We start from the raw sequence: 21,647 nt of genomic DNA, 5'->3' as shown, positions 1-21,647 counted from the left end.
TTGTTTAGTACAGGTAATCCAAGAATTTAATAACTTTCCTTCTTCGAAATGTTTGTTGGTTATTATCCTACTTATCTGAATTATTTTAATGTTTTTGAACTTTGAAATATTTTAATCAACCCAATATTTTTCTCGATTTTACATATCATAACAATATATATATATATATATATATATATATATATATATATATATATATATATATATATATATATATATATATATATATATATATATATATATATATATATATATATATATGTCGGTTGTTTTATTTACAACAACCGACAAACCCAGGAATTAAAACAGTTTCTATTTATATCTTCAAGTATATCTAAAAATAATAATAATATCGTATGGCATTTTTGCTGGGGAGATCCTTTCGGACAGGTTGCATCACCATTTGCATATTTAACCCTGTTTCAAATAGCTGGTGACTGACGGATTTTAACATGCCTTCCGAAGCACGGTTAACCCCCCGTACCATTTTTAGAAATGAAAATGTCGTTGTTGTTGCCGAGGCAGAAAAAGGATTGTTCAACTTAAAGAATCCTTGTGGTTTGAGCCATGAGAATTCTCCCCATACAAGTTGTCTAATAACAACGGTTCAGGTAGATCATCTCCGGGTGACCTCTTGGTATCGCGAGTGTCCATTGCACTTGTTGAAGAAAACTTTGGAAGAAAAACACCTTAATGGAACACTATACATTCGTTCTATTTTTAAACAACAAAACTATACTAGGACACTTCTTCAAATAACATCAATATTAACATTTGTAACATAAAAAAACCTCCAAACAAAATAACTAGAAAAAAAATATTAGCTATTCTTATTTTTTGTGACAGTCTTTCCTAAAAATTCAATATTAACCCTTTGTGACCCAATTTTTTTTTTTTTACGATCTCGACTTTAATTATTTCTTTGTACTGGTAACCACAGAAGGTTTTTAAAGTGTACCAAACCAAATTTTTACTAAAAAAAAACCAAAAAATAGTGGGATGTACATAATATGTTCCAATAGGAATGTTGGTTGGGATTATTATGTCCCGTAGGCTATATTGGGAGATTACGGCCACAAATAAATGAACACTTTATTTCAGAAAGATTTACAAAAATATGCATAAAAAATACTTCCATGTAGCTTAATATGTGTGATACAATGTGAAACAATGTTTAGGTTTGATGAAACCTACATCGCACATTGTGCAGATGGTTGTGGTTCTTCTTTATTTACCCATTCTTGAGCAACCAACACAACGCCGTCTCTTAGCAGTTTCAATCGGCATGTGGTCTCTCACATTTTTTTTTTCGTGATATCTTTGAAGGTCTACCTACACTTCTTTTTCTAAGTTTTACTTGTGTAGTGGTTTTACCTTTAGAAATGAGATCTTCTGATAGCTCAAACAAAGTTTCTAAAAGGGGTGTTTTCTTGCGTGTTCGATGTAAATCATTATATATTACCCAACTATTTACCACTGACACCATAAACAATCGGTAGAAAACTTTTTTCCATCATTTACAGGATCGTCTATCCATTTCCTACACTCCACTTATTTGGTCAGATAGGTCCACACCACCCATAATTTCGTTTTATTAAGCAAAAGCAGCAGGACAAGAAACGTCCACTTTGGTCCCACTTTTATTTTTCCTTTGAATAGTTGTACAACTACTCTTATGACAGTTACTTAACAAGGATACTTGTTTGGTATCTTGCCATTTTGTTGCTAGGGTTTGGAACTCATTTGTTAGAAATACAGAGTCTCCCTTGTTCATTTTGCTTTTTATAGAAAACTCCTTAGGCATGTTCGGTCTCTTTGTAATGGCTGTACAACTACAGCGAATTTAATAGTGTCCACTAGACGTACAGAGGTAAAAAACCTGTCAAAAGCCACAACAATATTATCAATACGTATCGATTCACATAGCGTTTTTATTACTCTTTCACCTAGAGTTCCATCAGCTTGTTCAACTTCCTTTTCAGAGTAAACGTTAAAACCATATATGTATCCTGTCTTAGAATCACACCTGCACCATAGTTTTATACCCCTTTTCACTGGTTTTAGAGGTACTTATTGTTTTAGGGACGACCGACCTTTGAACTTCACCATACTCTCGTCGATTGATTGTCTAGTACTGTCGGTTCGATACTTCTGAAATGTAAACTTAAAACAGGAGAGCAGTTCTTCTACATAATATATCTTACTGCAATCTTCGGGTTTATTTGGGCCATTGAAGTAAAGTTTGGAGAGAATTAATAAGCATCTGTTTTTTGATGTTGCAGTACTTATCGTTTTATTTCCGACAAATGGATGCGAAGACCAATAATGTCTCAGTTTAGGCACTCTGTTGTAGCACATTATTAGAGTACAACCAATAGTAATCATTACTTCACCAGCATCAGTAAGCGGTTCAGCCTTTCCTTCCTTGCGATTATACATTTTAATTCTCTCGTTTGTACAATCCGCAATAAAAATAAATAAACTTTGAGGGAATACTTTCAAGAAAATTTCTAGACGTGACGAATTCATATTAATTGATTCATCAACTCACAAGGTATTTCATGAGGAACAGAAAATCTGGGTTTATGATCAGCTGACTTCTTCATTTTGGGGAGAATCAGTTGAAGACGTATTTGATCCATCTGATGAGCGAATGTGTTCTTCTTCATTGTCAGGACAATCATCTGATGCCATATACGACTTATCAGAACAATGATCACTGTCGTGGAATGGGTCTTCTTCGTCGTCTTCTGAAGATATATTAGATTCTGCATCTATGTCATCGCATGAAGATATGTCGCTTATATTATCAGCCAGTTCTTGCAATTCCTTTTGAGTAAGCTTTCTTTTTCTTGACATGCTGAAAAAAACCAATGCGATATAAAAGGCCCGTCAAACAAGCCCAGTGGGACACATAAATCCCATGTGATTTCTGATGTAAGTTTGCCAATTTACAAAAGTAGACGAATCTCAGATTAACGTGTAGAATAATTTCATACACTAAACAACAAACTTGCCTTACGATTGTGTCGAAAACAAGTTTTAACTGTAAAAACGTCGAAAAGTAAGAACCACGTGTTGACTGCGTAGTACTTATGAACGAACTGAGCCATCCAACGTTGCCAATATCACTTTAGTAGAGAAACATGTGCAGTGTAGTCGATAAACTCCGATATCGAAGAATATAATGTAAAACGGGACTTATTTGGAACATCAGGCAAATTGAAACTGTCGCTGGGATCTATAAGTCCCACTGGGTCCCAAAGGGTTAAAATTGACATTTTTTTTATATTAATTATAATTTTTTTTACTTGGCGGTCATTTGAGGCGTTTCCTGAAGTTTTGTAGTAGCTCCAGGAACAAACTGTGCACTACATATTATTCTGTATTATTTACAGGACGTATTAATTGAAGGGTGAATTTTTTTGTAATAACTTTGTAGTACTAATTTGTTTATAGAATCAAAAATTGCCTTTCTAATATGCTACGCTATTCTATTATTTAACTTTTATAAATTTTTTCTATTTGATTTTATTCAGTTTAATACAATTTTTTTTGGTTATGTTTTTGGAATGGGACATATTTAATATTTTCGTGATTTTGGTTTTTACATTTCTACTGCGACATAAACTTTTTACTGCTAATTTTGTTTGCTTATTATTTATCTAATTTGAATGCGACTTATTATACCACTACAGTAAAATACCAATAAAATATTTGGCTGTGTAGCTGTGTACAAAATTTTCCGAACATAAATTTATACCCCATAGTTCGTATGTAAGCAACAACAGCACGATTTAAAAGTAGGTTAAATTTCCAGCCTTATCGCTTTATATTTTATCTATAGATACCGCAAATCTCCACACTCTGCAATATTAGCCCCTATTCAGAGCATGCTACCGTTCAACCTGTTATCGATTTATATGATCTTTAAATTGTAGAGATAGGCTTTTATTATTGTGTCTTTAGAAGGTGAATTAAATGTTTAGCTGTCGAATTCAAAACCTTTTATGGGACTTTTTAAATAGGACAGCGGGTCCAATTAAAATGTCCGTATCATATGGGAAACTTTTTTATTATTGATTTTACGACAAAAAAATTTTTGCAATAAATTTGTTTTTATACAAAGTTGTTGCATGATCTTATACCTAAGATGCAATCATCATATAATAAATTTTATCAATCTTATACAAGGTATGTAAAAAATATATATTTCTCTGAACAGTAAAGTACCTTTATATTTTACATTATCGAAAACTGTTATTATTGAAAGTTTGAAATTAAAAAGTATATTTCAATGTACAATTACATCCTTCTAATTGAAGAAAAAATTGCAATTTTTTCTCAAATTACCGACACCGAACATCATTTTTAGTTATTACAAATATGATAACTAAACTTAGGCAAATATGCAAAATGTATATATTGCATAGTTTATGCAAATATCTGGACATTTTCCCTATTTTCGAATTTCGGATTTTAAATAATATTTATCTAACCGTAAACAACGGTATGACTAAGTAACAGAAAATTTCTATGTTCATTTTATTTCAATAATCTAGTCATCAATATTACCATAGCTCCTATAGATACTACCTAAAAAGGTGTTTCAAAAGTTTATTGCGTGTGGTATAAATGGAATTGTCTTTTTGAAAATCATTTGGTTCGCAAAAGTCAAAGTGAAAACTTAAGCATTGTCAGTCGAGTTTGTTTAATTTGTTAACTATTTTGCCGTTAACTATATGTGTACCCCGGAGGTAAAGGACACTACGTCTATTTTTTTTCGAAATTTAGATTATTGCACTTTTGAATATAACTTTTCTGGCTCTACACATAGGTAAATCATACTATGTCCAGAGACAATTTTACGGCAAGTTACCGAGTTTTAATAAACACCAAGTCCACTTCCAGTCAGAGGTAAACAACACCATGTGGACTTGGTGTTGTTTACCTCTACTATATATGTTCCCCGTCATTTACCATCCAGACATAGTGTTATGTACACTTCCCGTCATATAAAAATGGTACACTTTTTTTCCCAATGTAAACCAGTGTTCAGACTAGAGACATATAAGAGAGCCTCTCTTACATATCTCTGGTTCAGACTGGAGACAATGGTTCGTGAAACAATTTATTGTTGCCATCACAGATAACAGAATTGCACTAAATCTAAATAAAAAAATAACGTTCAAAAATGTGTTTAGATAAATATTATTTTTATTATTAACAACAAAAACGGTATCTAATATATTTAATAACCAGAGAGACGACAAAGATATGACAAAATACTATTATTTCAGCAGTTTCGAATTATAATACATATATTTAAATTCCAGACTTGTTAACTGTAAAAGTTATTCATTTTGTATTAACCCATTTACGGCCAAAGGTGCGTAAACGCAACCTTTATTGTTAATTTTTTTTTGGCCCGAAAATAATTTTTTTAATGTTTTCTTTTTATTGAAGTAACATCTCAATAGATTGAGGTATATAGTATCATTTTTCTTTTGACAAAAATATTACTTTTTAAATATTTTAAGATTATTATAATTTTGCATAATTTAATGATTTATGCACATCTTCATACAAAAAATTTTTCCGATACTAATTATAAACTTAATTCATATTTTGTATTCTATAATTATAAAAATATGTTGAAATTTTTATTATTCTAAAAACTTATTCATTCATACTTTAAAAATAAGGTCTATAATTGCATGTTTATACGATGGATTCGTATACGCACCTTTGGCCGAAACCATATTATATTTTTTTTGTAGACTAAACAATCTAAAATTACGATCTCGTCAATAGTCAATACACTTCATTGCGTTAAATTTGGTTTTAAACTATGGTGTTTATGTTCTGATACTGGTTATTTGTTCAAATTTATTCCATATGGCGGAAAAACTGAGAAAACATAATAGTTTTAGCTTAGGAACGGCAGTTGTTTTGAATTTACTTTCGATAGTTAAAAACCCACAGCAACATAAGGTTTTTTTCGACAACTTCTTTACGTCATATGCTATTTTTGAACTATTGAAAGAAAAAGGATTCTTTGCAACAGGAAGAGTAAGGGAAAATTGCACTGCTAAGTGTCCTCTAGAAGAAAACAAAATTATGAAAAAAAAAGGAAAGAGGTTCATATACATGTGCATTCGATTCCTTCTTCTTCTTCTTCGTTTGTTTTTGGGTTTCGATTATATAATCATTTACCCAGTACATGTAAGGTTATGCTCGTCTTGCTCTAGGCAATGCACAACCAGAGATAAATTTCTACTTCTGTTTACTTTACTGCTAATTGACAACTGGGTGATACTGAAAGATCAGCTTTTTCATTTGTTTATCTTCTTCATTTAAGGTTACTTTTTACTGCTAATTGACAACTGGGGGATACTGAAAGATGAGCTTCTCCATTTATTTATTTTCTTCATTTAAGGTTACTGTTTACTGCTAATTGACAACTGGGTGATACTGAAAGATCAGCTTTTCCATTATTTGTTTATCTTCTTCATTTAAGGTTACTGTTTACTGCTAATTGACAACTGGGTGATACTGAAAGATTAGCTTTTCCATTTGTTTATCATCTTCATTTAAGGTTAGATTAGACTTTTCTCGTTTGGGGGTAGCTTCCAAACATTGTCACATTAGGTATATGGGTAATGCTACCTTCGGTTAGGATTAAGGATTTTAAGGACGTACATTTTTGTATGTTAGGATATTTCCAGTATTTTCTAGATTTATTTTGTTGTTTTGACAAGTATAAAAAAAAAAAAAAAAAAAAAATTTTTTTTATAGATCGATTTGAAAAAATTTGATGAATTTAATAATTATTTTTATAACTTTCTCAGAGGGTTTATATAGAATACTATGTAAAGATATTGGACTCTCTATTCCTGCTTTTATTAGTTCTAAATACAGATCCATATTTTTGTGTTTGTTTATGGGACATTCAAAGAAGATATGGATCACTGTTCCAATGGTTCCGCATTCACATATCGGTGTTTCCGTTTTACCTATTTTGTAGAGATAGCAAGGAGTTTTGCAATGTCCACTACGTAAACGATTAATATTTGTTATGGTATTTCTGCCCATATACCCACATTTGGCATACCATGGTTTTATGGGGAAATCACACTGCAATCTGCAATAGTTTGGATCTTTATGTTTAATTTGGGAATGCCATTCATTGTAGAACTGTGTTAAAATGTCTTTTTTTGTAACGCAAAAGATATCTGTACTAACATTTTTTATATTATATGGTACTCTTAATTCTCTCCCAATATTCGCCAGCCTATCAGCTACCTCATTACCTTTAATCCCCTGATGTCCAGGTACCCATTCTATTCCTATCGAGAATCCCATATTATTAGCTTCTACCAATAGTTTTTTGGTCATTATGGTTACGTAATCCATTTGATCCCATTTGAGACTGGAAATTTTGGATAAAGCACTTTTTGAATCCGCAAAGATAACTGCTTTCATGATCCCCTTCTCAATGCACACAGAGATAGCTTTATATATAGCTATCATTTCAGTTGTACAGATTTGTGTGTAATTATGGAGCCTTGATGAAAATTTGTAATTAATCTGTGGTATATAAATTCCAAATCCAGATTGGTTTGTTTGTGGGTCGATAGATCCATCTGTATATACATAGGTATGATTACTATATATTCCACCATATTTTGCTAAAAACATTTCATTAGATTCAATTTCATATTTTTCATATTCTAGGCTATTAATTGTAATAGGATACAAAAGAATTTTTCTTTCTACTTCATATATGGGATTAATTTTGTATCGGATTATATTTTTTGATTTTTTGAGTATGTCCGTATATGCTAATGAGTAGTCTGGTATAGCTTTATTCTTCCAAAATTGGTTATTTGCGTTTATAGCTTTATTTAACTTATTTAAACTTCTTATTACTATGTTATTTTTTTCAGACATTTGTTTCAATATATACTTATGAGCCAATATTTCCCTTCTAACTTTTAGTGTGGATACTGAACATTCCGCTTGTAATATTAAAATTGGTGTAGAACGTAGACAACCTGTTATAATCCTTAAGGCCACATTTTGTACTTGTTCCAACTTCATCATCAGACTTTTACTGCAAGGATTTAAAAGATTGGCTGCATAATCTAAATGAGATCTTACTATCCCTTTGTATAAGCTTAAAAGAATGTTTGGGTCAGATCCCCATTTTGTACCACAAATTGCTCTCATAACATTAATTCCTTTGTTTGCTTTAGCTATCATATCATTTATTTGAATTGTCATATTCAAGTTACACTGTAGATGGAACCCCAGATACTTTATTTCATTTTTCCATGGGATTTCCATGTTTTGGTACATAAGGTGGGGGAAGTTATAAGCTTGAGCTCTTTTTCTAAATATTATTGCTTTTGATTTATGTGCTGAGATTTTAAAGTTGTGTGTTTCAAACCACTCCTGTAATTTTTGTAAGTAAGTATTTAAGCAATTAATTGATTTATATATATCTGACCCTTGTACCAGAATTACAAAATCATCTGCATATTGGAAGCACTCCATTTCAGGTTTGATTAAATCATGTAAAGACTTAGAGTACAAATTAAACAATATTGGACTGAGAGGAGACCCTTGTGGCAATCCAGTTGATGCTTGGATTGGGCCTAGTATATTGTTTGATTTATCTTTAATATAAATATTTCTATTGAGCAAGAATTGCATAATTAGGTTTGTATAGGTTGTTGGAATACCATACTTTATTAGATATTTATATAGCAAAAACGTATTGACAGTATCATATGCCCTACTAATATCCAAAAAAATTGCGATTGTATTTAAATTTTTACTAAATCCTGTTCTAATATAATTTATTGTTAAAGCTAAATTATCGTTACACCCTTTATTTCTTCTAAATCCTAACTGTTTTGGATTCAATATACAATTTTTTTCAATTATTTGTTCAATTCTTAATTTAATTATATTTTGGAGTATTTTGCCCACACATGACTCTAGGGCAATATTTCTATAGTTGTCTGCACATAATGGATCTTTATAGGGTTTTAAGAAAGGAATAACAAGAGTGTTTTTCCATTCTTGTGGAAATCCAGCTTTTCTGTTCATTATTTGATTAAATATTATTGACAGTGATTCTAATGCTACCTGAGGAAGTCTGCCAATCATACTATATGTTATTAGATCTAAGCCGGTAGCCTTATCCTTTTTTTTAATGACACTTATTATTTCCTCTCTGGAAATGTCCTCCACATTGTCATTGGATTGGATAACAGTAAATTCTGGATCTGTTATATCAATTCCTAATTTATTTAATATATCCAAAGCTATGTGTTTGCTGGGAAGTTTGGCAGGAATTATTGCATTTTGATATGTGGAGAACTGTTTAACAGTTCGCCATATTTCTGCTAGAGGAGTGTCCCTGTTTAGTCCATTACAAAAGCATCTAAAACTATTTCTTTTTTTATTTTTAAATATTTTTTTACTATAGGCAAAGATTTTTTTGATTTCTATATAATTATCTGTACTTGCATCTTCTTTGTATTTTTTGATTTTTTCTTTCCTCATTTTAATTAAATTTGAGCATTCCGTGTCCCACCATGGAGGACTTTTCTTTTTTCCTGTGTGCTTTTTTGTTTCCAAAAAGGGTATTTCTTCATCACTCACCTTCTCCATAATTTGCGTAAAGGTGCTATATTCTTTACACCCACTTTTCATTAGTTCTTCTATTTTTGAACAATATTTTTCCCAATTGGCATTTTTAATGTTTCTTTTGTAACTTTTTTGGATAGATGTATGTTGAATTTGTGTCTGGATTTTACACATCGTTGGGAAATGATCACTACCACCCGAGTCCTCTAACACATCCCATTGACATCTGTTCACTATTTCCGAGGAGATTAGTGTTAGATCTACTGCTGAAGCATTCTGACCTGGGAGTGTAATCCGTGTGGATCTTCCATCATTGCAACAAACTAGATCCAAATCCTCTAGAGAGTCAGCAATTATTCTTCCATTAGCATTAGTAGTTACCTGACTTCCCCAAAGTGCATTATGTGCATTCAGATCACCCATTATAATTTTATTGCCTCTGATTTTTTCTATTCGCCCAACCCATCCATTTAAATCTATTTTTGCCCCAGGATGAATATAAATATTAATTATTGTTATGTCCCAATCTATTATTTTAACTGCTAAAATTTGAATTTTACTATTATTATTGTTATAAGTATATACTACTTTATGATCCAAACTATTATCAACAGCAGTAGCAATACCACCATAACCATCTAATCTATCCAATCGATGTATTTTATACCCTCTTAAATAAAAATGATGATTTATTTTTAACCATGTTTCATTTAATAATATTACTTTAGGGTTAAAATCGTGTATAAAAATCTTTAAACTATTATAATTACTGTTTAAACTTTTTATGTTCCATTGTAGGATGTATGGATTCTTGGGATCCATCTAGATCTAATAATTTTCTATTTGTTGAAGTTTCATGTGTAATTAGCTTGTTCAAGTAGGTGATTAGGTCTTCCTTATGTCTCCAATTCAGTTTTTTTAGTATTTCATTCAATATTTTTTCCGTTTCCCTCTCTAGTTGTTCTGTACGTGAACATCCAGGGATAGGAATTTTAGAACTAACAGAGAAGGTTCCTTCTTCAAATCTGCCATTTGGAGATATTAAATTCTGATTGTGAAGCTCTCTGTCATAAGTTTTATTTGACTCGTTAATTTTTCTTTTATTTTTGTTCCCGCTATTTTCTGTTTTTTTGCTAAACCACTGTTCTGGGTTACTTCGAATATTTTCTATCCATCGCTCATTAATTGGAATTCTGTCAGGTATATTAACCTGATTTGATAGAGGTGGAAATTCGTCCTGGCTTACTCTAAATGTATTTTCTTTTGATAACTTTTTATTGGAGACATATGGATACCTTTCACTTGCCTCAAAATAAGAGAGATTATCTAATGACATAACAGCTTTAATATTCTGTTGTCTGACATATTCAGGACACTCTTTAAAAGTACTTACATAAAAATTACTACTACAATGGAGACATTTCATCATACATTCACCTTCATGTGCTTTATCAGCACAATTTTTACATTTTTTATCCCCTCTGCATTGATTTTTTGTATGGCCAAAACGAAAACAATGATAGCATTGAACCACCGGAATCATATATGGCTTTACCCTAAAGGGAATCCCATATATAGAAACCTCTTTTGGAATTTGTTTTCCTGAAAAGGTAAAAGCAACTGTCTCTGTATTTATGTATTTGCCTGAATCATATTTTGATTTTCTTTTAAAACGTCTTACCTCCAAAATTTTAATATTTACTGAGGATGTACCCGAAAAACTAATTAATTCAACATCAGAAATACTTGCATCAACATTATTTACTACACCCCTACAAGTTACTTTATTAGCAGGAATAAAGAGTTCATATCCATCATTTTTAATCTCTATATTTGAAACAAATTTATTAGCACATTCCCATTTCTTAAAAATAACGCTAATTCGGTTTTTACCCTTTTTATGAATTTTTTGTATATTCTCAATTTTCTTATCATGTATATATTTTGCTAGCTTTAAAAAACTATAATTTCCGACGTTATTGTTTTTTGATTCCATATAGACCTCAAATGGGCCAGTGTCGGTATACTGATAAGAATACTGTTTTTTGTCTTTTTTACTCTCATGTTGATTAGTGGTCTCCGAATTATCATTATTTCCTACAAATGTTTTGTCTAAATTTATATTACATTCTATATCTGAATCATCTCTCTTACTTATTACCATCTCAACACTAGGAGGACCAACCCCCCCTGTGCTATCCCCCATTATTAAACCTCTTTAAATCTTTTTTTTTTCAATTGATTTTAAACAATAAAAACTATTTATATACAACTAAAAATTAAATTAAAGTTTATAAAGATAGGAACAGAACTATTATAATACAACCTCTCTCCACAAAAGCCAATCACGGAAACCGAAGATAGCCTCAACCCTCAACCTCAAATGAGTTTGACAGAACCTCTCTCCTACTTTCGATGGACAAAATCGACAAATTGTTAAGATTTTCTTCAAAAAACCGTGCTTCAAGTTTGACAGTTTTTTGACCCTCGCATTCGATTCCAATTTAGAAGTTTTGATGACAAGATGGAACGATAATTCAGTAGTGACTGTAATGACAAATACATGTGACGTTTTACCCCTTATGCAAACTAAACGTTATAACCGTAAAGAACACAAAGAAATTCTTATCCCTCAGCCTAATGTAATTCACCAATATAACCAATACATGGGTGGAGTGGATCTGCATGATAATGGCATTGCGAATTACCGTATTAAAATAAGAAGAAAAAAGTGGTGGTGCCGTTGTTTACTAACATGTTTGACAGTATGGTGGTCAATAGTTGGAAAATTTTTAAAATTGCGAATGATTCTAAAATTTCCCAACTGGAGTTTCGTTCGAGATTGGTTCTTAACTTACTAAAATATAGGGGACATGCAGATAATAGTGAAGAATCCGCTACATCATTGTCAAACTCAGTATATGGACGTCCATCTAAATTTGATTTACCAGATGAAACTAGATTCGACAATATTGGCCACATTATAAAAAGAGACGATAATAGTGCAAGAAGAAAATGTCGGATGTGCAAAAGTAATACTATTTATTTATGTAAAAAGTGTACAGTGCATCCACCCCGAATGTTTCGAAAATTTTCATCTTAAAATTTAATTTACAGTTAAGATACAATATGTTCCTTTTTTAAAAATTGTATGCGTATTCGGCCAAAGGTGCGTATACGCACCCACCTGTTTTTTCTTTCATGAGAAAAAAAAATTCTTTTTTGTTGTAAATTAGTCTTAATTTATGTGTTTTTAATCCAATCTAATAAATCAATTGTCAAATTTCTCTTTGTTTATTGTCTCGGCCCTTAATGGGTTTTTCAAATTAAATTTTTAATTTTTCCAGTGTGTTTTATTTATTCTAGTATGCCACAACTCAATACAGTTTTGTGCTACACTTTACGAGAAACGAATGACAGCTCTCGATTTGAAATTAAACATAATAATTTAAAGTCATGTCTAAATTTTTTATTTTTTTACATTATTTTTGAATTAAAATATTTTCATAAATTACAATAAAACACGATTCAACCTTCTTTTAGCTGGTTTGATATAATATATTCGTTATAAGAAAGAAGTGGACGAAAATGATAATTTGTTTGGAGATGAAAATTCGGATATTGATAAAATCTATGAGCCTCTTAGTGGTGAAAGCTCAGAATCGGACGACAATGATATGAGACGTATAAGTAAACCAGCGAAAACAAAGGTAAAAGAGAAAGCTATTATTACTACTACGATTAGTGGGGCAATAAAAAAAAATCTTCTTCAGGACGATTTATACCTAAGCAGTGATGCAGGCAATTTCAATGAACATAATGAAGTTATTTTAGAAAAAGAGAAAAGTGTTAAAAGAAAGGTAGGTACAAAATAGAACTAAGTGCAAATAAAAAGGTAAAAACGTGTAGTAAATGAACAAAATTGGCCTGTAATGTTTGCAAACGAAAAATAGCTGGTGGGAAAAAATATCTCAGTAAAAGAGGCCAAGACATGTCTGCAAAAATGTTAAAGCCTCCTTGCATGTGTCGCATGAAATGCTCTGAAAGATTACCAGAATATGAAAGACAAAAAATTTTCAACTCATACTGGACTGAGACAAACGTTTCAGATCTGAAAAAGCAATTTATCTTCTCATGTATCGACATCCAACCTACTCTTCGATCAAGAAAAAAAGATCTAAATTCTACCAAATCTAAAAATAATACACTACACTACCATTTTACAGTGAACAATCAGCTATTGAAGGTGTGCAAGGTTATGTTTTTAAACACATTTTGTATATCTAATTTAGTAGTAGTAAATATGTTAAAAAAATTGAGCCAGGAGATTTAATAAAAGCTGATCAAAGAGGTAGACACCAACCAATAAAACTGCTACCGAAACTATAAATAGTATACATCAACATATTAAATCATTCCCAAAATACGAGAGTCATTATTCCAGAGAAAGGAGTAAGAGAGATTATCTGGGTACAGAACTTACAATAGAAAAGATGTATCAACTGTACATTGATGAATGCAATGAAAGACATGTAGATCCAAAGCTCAGAGCAAAAAAGTGGTTGTAGGTAGATATTTTTAATAAAGACTTCAAGTTGTCGTTTAAACCGCCCGAAAGAGACATTGGCGATACATGCAGTACATTCACCGCTCAATTAAAAAATAATCTTACGGCAGATGAACTAACCAGTGTACAGGCTGATCATGATGCTCACCTAATTGAATCTAAAACTCGGTATAACTTAAAACAATTGGACTTTATAATAGCTAAAGAGTCACCAAAATACAAAGTACTATCTGGTGATTTGCAAAAATGTTTGCCTTCACCACTAACAAACAATTGTATTAGTTTCTACAAAAGGAAGCTTTGGACATAAAATTTTACATTACATGATGCCAGTGATTCTTCTGTATAATGTATATTGTGGGACGAATCGAAAGGGGCCCGAGGTGCAAATGAAATTGCCTCGTCATTTTTGAAATGGATTGACAATACAATTCCAGGTAGTCAAGTAGAGGACATCACTCTTTGGACCTATAACTGCTATGGACAAAATAAAAATATAAGTATTATAATGTGCTATTTTTGGATACTGCGTACGTACCCTCAAATAAAGATGATCACTCAAAAGTTTTTACTGAAAGGGCACACACATATGGAAGCAGACACTGTTCGTGCTTTAATTGAAAGAAAAAGAAAGAAACTCTCCAATTTGGCCATTTTAACACCATGGGACTGGCAACAACTAGTTAGGCAAACATCAGGTAAATACACAGTGAACAATATGGAACTTGCAGATTTCAAAAACTTCAAAACGCTGTTCGATAAGAAATTGTCATCTGATCCTCCTTTTGTAAGTAGAAAAAAATGTTAATAAAGACCCTGTTCTACTGTCACCATGTGTTTTCCTACAAGTCCAACAAGAACACATTGGAAAGCTCTTTTATAAGACCGATTTCAATAATCAAAATATGTATGAAGTGGACTTCATGAGGTATCGAAGACAGCAAGTAACGTTTCCAGCCCAATTAAATCAAGTCTCAGTAATCCCATTACCAATCACAAAACAAAAGTACAACGACTTAATTGCACTACTGCCTTTTGTTCCGTCAGTTTGTCATGTGTTTTATCAAAATTTAACACATAGCGATGTAGCCTCAAACGATTACCCACAAGAAGATGAAGATGATATGGAGCATCTTTAACAATTTTGAAACTTGTCGTCTATAATTTTACTTAATTATTATAACATTATAATATTTACCTTTTTTAATGCTGTTTAATGTGTTTGTATTGTTTATTTCGTAAAGACCTTAACATACAATGCCACAATATTTAAAAAAGTTGTTAGAGGTAAACAACACTATGTCCAACTACACATTTTTAAAATAAATTTAAATAATAAACGGTAAACCTCAAGTATATAACACTTCATGGAATGAAAAACGATTATACACACCACAATAATAATATATTAATCTTGGTTAAATATAAGAAACATTTGAGTATTTACTGATTACAAATTTAAAAAATTTTAAAACTGCTCTCCTGAAAAAGTAAGAAAATGGACATAGTGTCCTTTACCTCCGAGGTACGGATTTAAAATGCCGAAAATAACTACTGTTGCTACTTAGATTAAACCTTACAGTGAGCTATCTATGAATATGGACAAAGTGTATTGTTCAGTTTGTAAGAAAATTGTAAGTACTAAATATGTAATACTTTTCTATATTTGATATGTTATTTAAAATATTTTAATGTTTTCGTAAATTAAGGTTAATAAAACGGGAATAATATATTTAAATTTTAATAAAGTACCAATACTTATTTGTGACTATTTTATTATCAAATAAATATTTAAACTATTGCTAAAATATTAGTGACTGCCATGCAATAATCGTGCAGTTACGTAAACGAAATTTCTTCTATCGATGCCTTTAGTTTAATATTATAAATAAATCGGTTCTAACTGTAGTTATTTATATTAAAAAAGCTATTACAGGTTGCATACATAAAGAAATTTTAGATAGATCAACATGAGATCAACACCAACGTCATAACTGCGTCAAATTTAGCCAAAATAGATAAAACTAAATATGAAAAAAAATATCAAGCTTCGGTTTCTAAGTCTTTTCGGTCAAGTTCGAATAAAGGAAACGAAAAAGATAATTTTAAGGAAGACCTCTGCCGTGCAATAATATCTTCAAATATACTGCTTTGAAAATTATCCAATGAAAACTTATTTTTTTTTTAAATATTGTAAATCGAATATTCCAAGTGAAAGGACTCTAAAGAAAAACCATGTCAACTCATATTAATGGCAATTATTTCTTCGTGTGTGTTGACGAAACTACTAATTCATCATGAATATGTATCGCTCACTTAATGGCTGATATTCTAAGCAGTAAGATCTTACCAAAATCCTATTTAATATTACGCAAGCAATTAGAAAAACCAACTTTGCAACAATATCACGTTTTGAACAAAAAAAAATATGATTTTTTTCTTAATACAGCTGTCCCTGGCCATAAATTATTGCTTAATCATATATGGTAAGTCATGACACTTAAAGATAAACTCCCTTATATCAGGCATAAAAAAGTATTCCTCAAATCTCCTATAAAAACTTAACTGTATAAGGTAATGCTTCCAAATATTTCTTTTCCACCAGAACCGGTTCTAACACGATGGGAAACATGGTTAGAAACCGCTTTTTTCTATTCAGGCTATTTCGTAGATTTTAAAAATATGCTTTAACGGATGAAACTTTCCAATCTCTGCTGCTAGATGCAGCAGAGATTGGAAAAGATAAAAATGTTTAAAAACAACGTCCTTCAGCAGCAACTTTCATTAATTAAATTAATTTTTAGTTTGCTTCAGAAAAATATTACTCAATTAAAATCATCCAAGTTGTCCTTCGTAAAAAACATAGCCTTAATAAAAGAAATAATATTAGCTTATCAAAATAAAGGTGACACTGAAAAAAATATTTTTTAAAAATTTCATTTAAATATTTTAAAGAACAATGGTTTTCAGAAACTTGCTGAGGTAAATTCTTTGTTGGTAATTTTTGCGAAGTAATAGATTTACAACCAAATATTTTTGTAAATTTAAAATATGCTCCCATTACATCCGTTGTTGTGGAAAGAAATTTTTTAGTTTACAAATATAATATGTACATTGATAGAAGCCATAAGTTTTTTTTGAAAAATTTTTAAAAACAGTTGGTCATTTATTGTTTCCATAATTCTAAAGCATAGTATTTTACTTCTTTACTACTTTCATTACAATTAATTAGTACATTACAATTACCTACTTAGTTTTTAAATGTATTTATATTGTTTTCTAATTATTGAAATAATTATTAATTAATAGACCATTATTAAATATGTGTTTCCATTGACAGTATCCATATTTTTTAAAAATTGCATATTGAATGCATATTTTCTAAAAGAAATGCATATTTTTGGTAAATTAGTGCATATTTATGTACATATTCTTCACTTTTTTTTTCAATATTTGCTTTAGTCTAATGATAACTCTTCCGTTTCGATAAAAAATGATTTTCGATTTTGTTGAACCAAATTTTCACAAAACAAAAAACAATAAAAATCTAATGAACACTTAAGAATTAGTAACCTTTTTTCTATCAGAAGGGAAGACTTATCTTGTTTGTAATAAATAAAAATTAATTTCTGTTTCGGTAATTTGAGAAAAATTTGAAATTTTGTTCAATTAAAATGGTGTAACTCTATATAAAAACATATTTTTTAATTCCAAACGACTTTTCTAAATAAAATTTTTCGATATTATGAAATTTAAAGGTACTTTACTCTTAAGCGAAATTCATATTTTTTGACATACCCCGTATAAGATTGATATAATTTGATATCTGATGATTGAATCATAACAACGCAGAGCTTTTTATTAGGAAATTTTTTTTTTGTAAGATTAATAATAAAAGAGTTATCATATTTGCGATGAATAAAAATGATAAGTACTCGTATTAGTAATTTGAGAAAAATGTGAAATTTTTTTTTCAATCAGGATGTAATTGCGTCTAAAACATAGTTTTTAATTCCAAACAACTGTTCATAATAAAAAATTTTATACTGGATACGTAAAAACCATACTAGACCACAAAAACTAAATGTATGATCGGGTATAGTGAGTTAATTGCACCGTTTTTATAGAATATAATTGATCAAGCGATAATTATTATGAAATGCTAGTATGTGGGAAATGAGTTAATACTATGATAATAATAATAATAATAATAATAATAATACTTTATTTCCTTTTTGACAAATACAATTTGTATAGGATCAGTTACAGTTAGAAAACAAAATTAATAAATATAAATGTAAATCTAAAATTACGCTAAACCTAAGATTACAAGACAAACACAAATAGAAAATGTAAAATTACTAGCATATACTTAAAATAATGTCAACTACTAAAATATTCATCACAAAAATATTGCAGAATAAATCGTATTCTGCAATAAAAAATCTTTTAAAGTTAATTTAAATATTTTCATATTCTTACATTTTTTTATTGGCTCGGGTAACTTATTTAGCAGTGTGAATAAAAAATAAGTGTTTACTTTAAGAATTCAATTATAGTATAAGTACAATCTTATTAGATTCAGCTATAAGTTTAAGTACATTCTGAAAAATTTGTGAATAATATTTTGCTTATACTTATAAGTGTATACTAAAAAATTTAAGTTTAAACTAACAAGAGGAAAAATAAATCTAGAAAAAACTTATAAAAACCGGCCGTATTCTATTTTTGTCAACAGATTTTTCAGTTTATTTAGTTATTTATTACAACCATTAGCAGACACACGTTTGTAAAAGTGTTAAAAATGAGTTCCGCATACGACAGTCAATCTCTTGACTCCGAAGTCGGCGAAAAACAAAGTGGCAAAAAATAAGGAAATTTTCTTAATTAAACTGCAGGAATCATACCAAACGATTTATGGCAAAAGTATTAATGTAAAACAATTGAAAAAAAAAAGATTTAAAATATGAAAAACGAATTAAAAAAGAAAACAGATATGAAAGCAACTGGAAATAAAAAAAATATTTTAAAAGATTGGGAGAAAAAATTGCTGGACATTATAGATAAAGATGAGAAAAACCCAACATTGCATAAAATTCCTGGAGCGGCAACAACGGGATTGAAGCCAATGGAAAATGTAGAAATGCAAAAACCAGCGAAGACAAGGCACGTTTTAGTCAGACCTACTCCTCCTTCCTCTTATATTACACCATCACAAGCAAAAAGAAATAAGCTGGAAGGGCAAGAAACAGATGAGACTGCCAAATTATGCACAGCAGATCTACAAAGACTGGTTCTTCTTGAGCAGTTAAAACTTACGCGCATGCAGATCGAGCGAGAACAACTTTTATTGAACAAGCTAGGTCAAAGTCTACCGGAAACCCAAGGTCCCGAAAGCGAAGGTCCCGAAATTTTAACTTCTTTATATTTAGATAAAATATATACAATGTTATAAATTATGAAATATGATATATTTTTTAAGGTACACACCCTGTATATTTTTATTTGTTTCAACAGTTTTTGAATATAATTTTGAATTTATAACTATAACAATTTATATAGTTAAATGTTTAGTTGGTAAATTAAATGTTTGATATCTTCTCTCCGTTGGAGTCTCTTTCTCATAACATTTTCAGCGTCATTTTCTAAATTGTATTGCTCTTCTTCTTCGTCATTCACGACATCTTTTTCTTCATCGACAGGAAGTGGATCATTTAAATACTGTGATATATTATGAAGTACAGCACAACTAATAATGACAGATGTAACTCTGTCTTCAAGGAAATTTTCTGCTAACCACTCCACATTAATTCTCTAAAAACGATATAAATTATGATATTCCTCATCATGACACTCACTTCGTGAAGAATAATATTTTCGATGTCTGATGTTCATAAATTGAGCCATTTTTAAACGTGTTCGATTGAAGTTCTATGCAAGACTAATTCTTAAGCTGTACATTACCTGGCTTGAAAAATTTAAAGTTGTTACTTTAAAATTCCAGTAAATACTGTATTTTATTCACATCTAAATAAGCGTTTACTACAAAAAGACAGAAGATACTTAAAGCAACAACCAGAATAAACTTATAAGTTTAAGCTAGGACTTAATATTATTCACAAAAATGTTAGCTTTTGCTACGAAAAAGGTACTTTAAGGTGAGTAAAAGTGCATATTTCCTTTAGAAAAAGGCAGATGTAATTTTTAATTCTGCATTGGATTGATATTGTGAATTTGACTATTAGTTTTGAATTCCTCAAGATTTGAGTGAATAAATACACAAACTTCAAAAATATATAAGCACGGCACAGTTAAAAGTTTATATCTAGTAAAATAACTCTTACAGCTAGTTATTCGAGAAATACCAGCAATACAACGGACTATTTTTTTTAAGATAGAAAGACTTCACTGAATTACCCGTACCAGATAATAAGACGTACCCCAAAATACTATGCCATATCGCAAACGAGACTCCACCTGAGCATAATACAGCATAATTAGCTGTTTTTCACTTAGTATATCGTTGAGGTTTTGAAGTAGGTAGCATGCTGAGTTTATTTTGGAAATACTCACAATCTTAAGTAGTTTTTATTATTTAATGACGATAAATTTTGGGCTACCGGTTTCAAGGCTTACAATATTTGCCCCATCATCAGGCCCCAGTACATTATTTTTATTTGTATTAAAAACTAAAAGATATTAGGTACAGGAAAGCTCTATAAACTAAGGTACTACTGAGAATAACCTTTCTTCTAAAGGAATACATTTACTCACACTTATGAGTTTTAAACATTATTATATGTATTTTGTTATGAGCATTTAATAAGATGTTATTATTATTTTATATATTTTGTCTCCAGCTGTTGTGTCAAGATGTATAATTAAATTAAATAAACATTTTTTAGACGGCACAAACATTCAATCACAAACAAAATATAATAAAATTGTAACAGCCTTTATGTTTTCATATTAGTGACGTTATTGTGTAGGCAATTTTTTCATCAAGTATGAAATTCTTCTAGATGAAATTGTACCTGTAACGAAAAACAAGTTTGGAGTCAATTTTAATGAAATATGTTTTCAGCAAAACGGAAATCAAGCTCATTTTGGTGTAAATGTTCGGCGTTATTTAGATCAGACATTTCCCGGACGATGGATTGGTAGATTAGGTAGTATTGAATGGCCTCCTCGTTTACCTGATTTAAATTCCAAAGAAAATTTTTATTGGGGACACTTGAAAAGTAGATTTTATAAAACTAAACCAGCATGTTTTACAGAGTTAAGGAAAAGAAGTATCGATGAATCCATTTTCATTTCTAGAGCGACATGAAGAAATGTAATAGACGCATTCTAAAATCGTTTAGAATACTGTCAAACTAACAATGGAGGACATTTTGAATATTTGATTAAGTAGAAAGTT

The 21,647-nt window shown here is 30.3% G+C and overlaps 1 protein-coding gene across 4 annotated transcripts in view; it reads left to right on the top strand.

Moving 5' to 3' along the window:
• LOC140434852 (5-hydroxytryptamine receptor 1-like) overlaps window positions 1–21,647 on the top strand; it is a 1,076,278-nt gene that overhangs the window by 1,047,951 nt on the left and 6,680 nt on the right. The gene's annotated exons all lie outside the window — the stretch shown is intronic.

The sequence above is a fragment of the Diabrotica undecimpunctata genome, chromosome 2, assembly GCF_040954645.1.
Source record: "Diabrotica undecimpunctata isolate CICGRU chromosome 2, icDiaUnde3, whole genome shotgun sequence".
NCBI lineage: Eukaryota > Metazoa > Arthropoda > Insecta > Coleoptera > Chrysomelidae > Diabrotica > Diabrotica undecimpunctata.
Note: the sequence above shows the minus strand (reverse complement) of the source record. Positions and strands in the feature narration are given on the sequence as shown.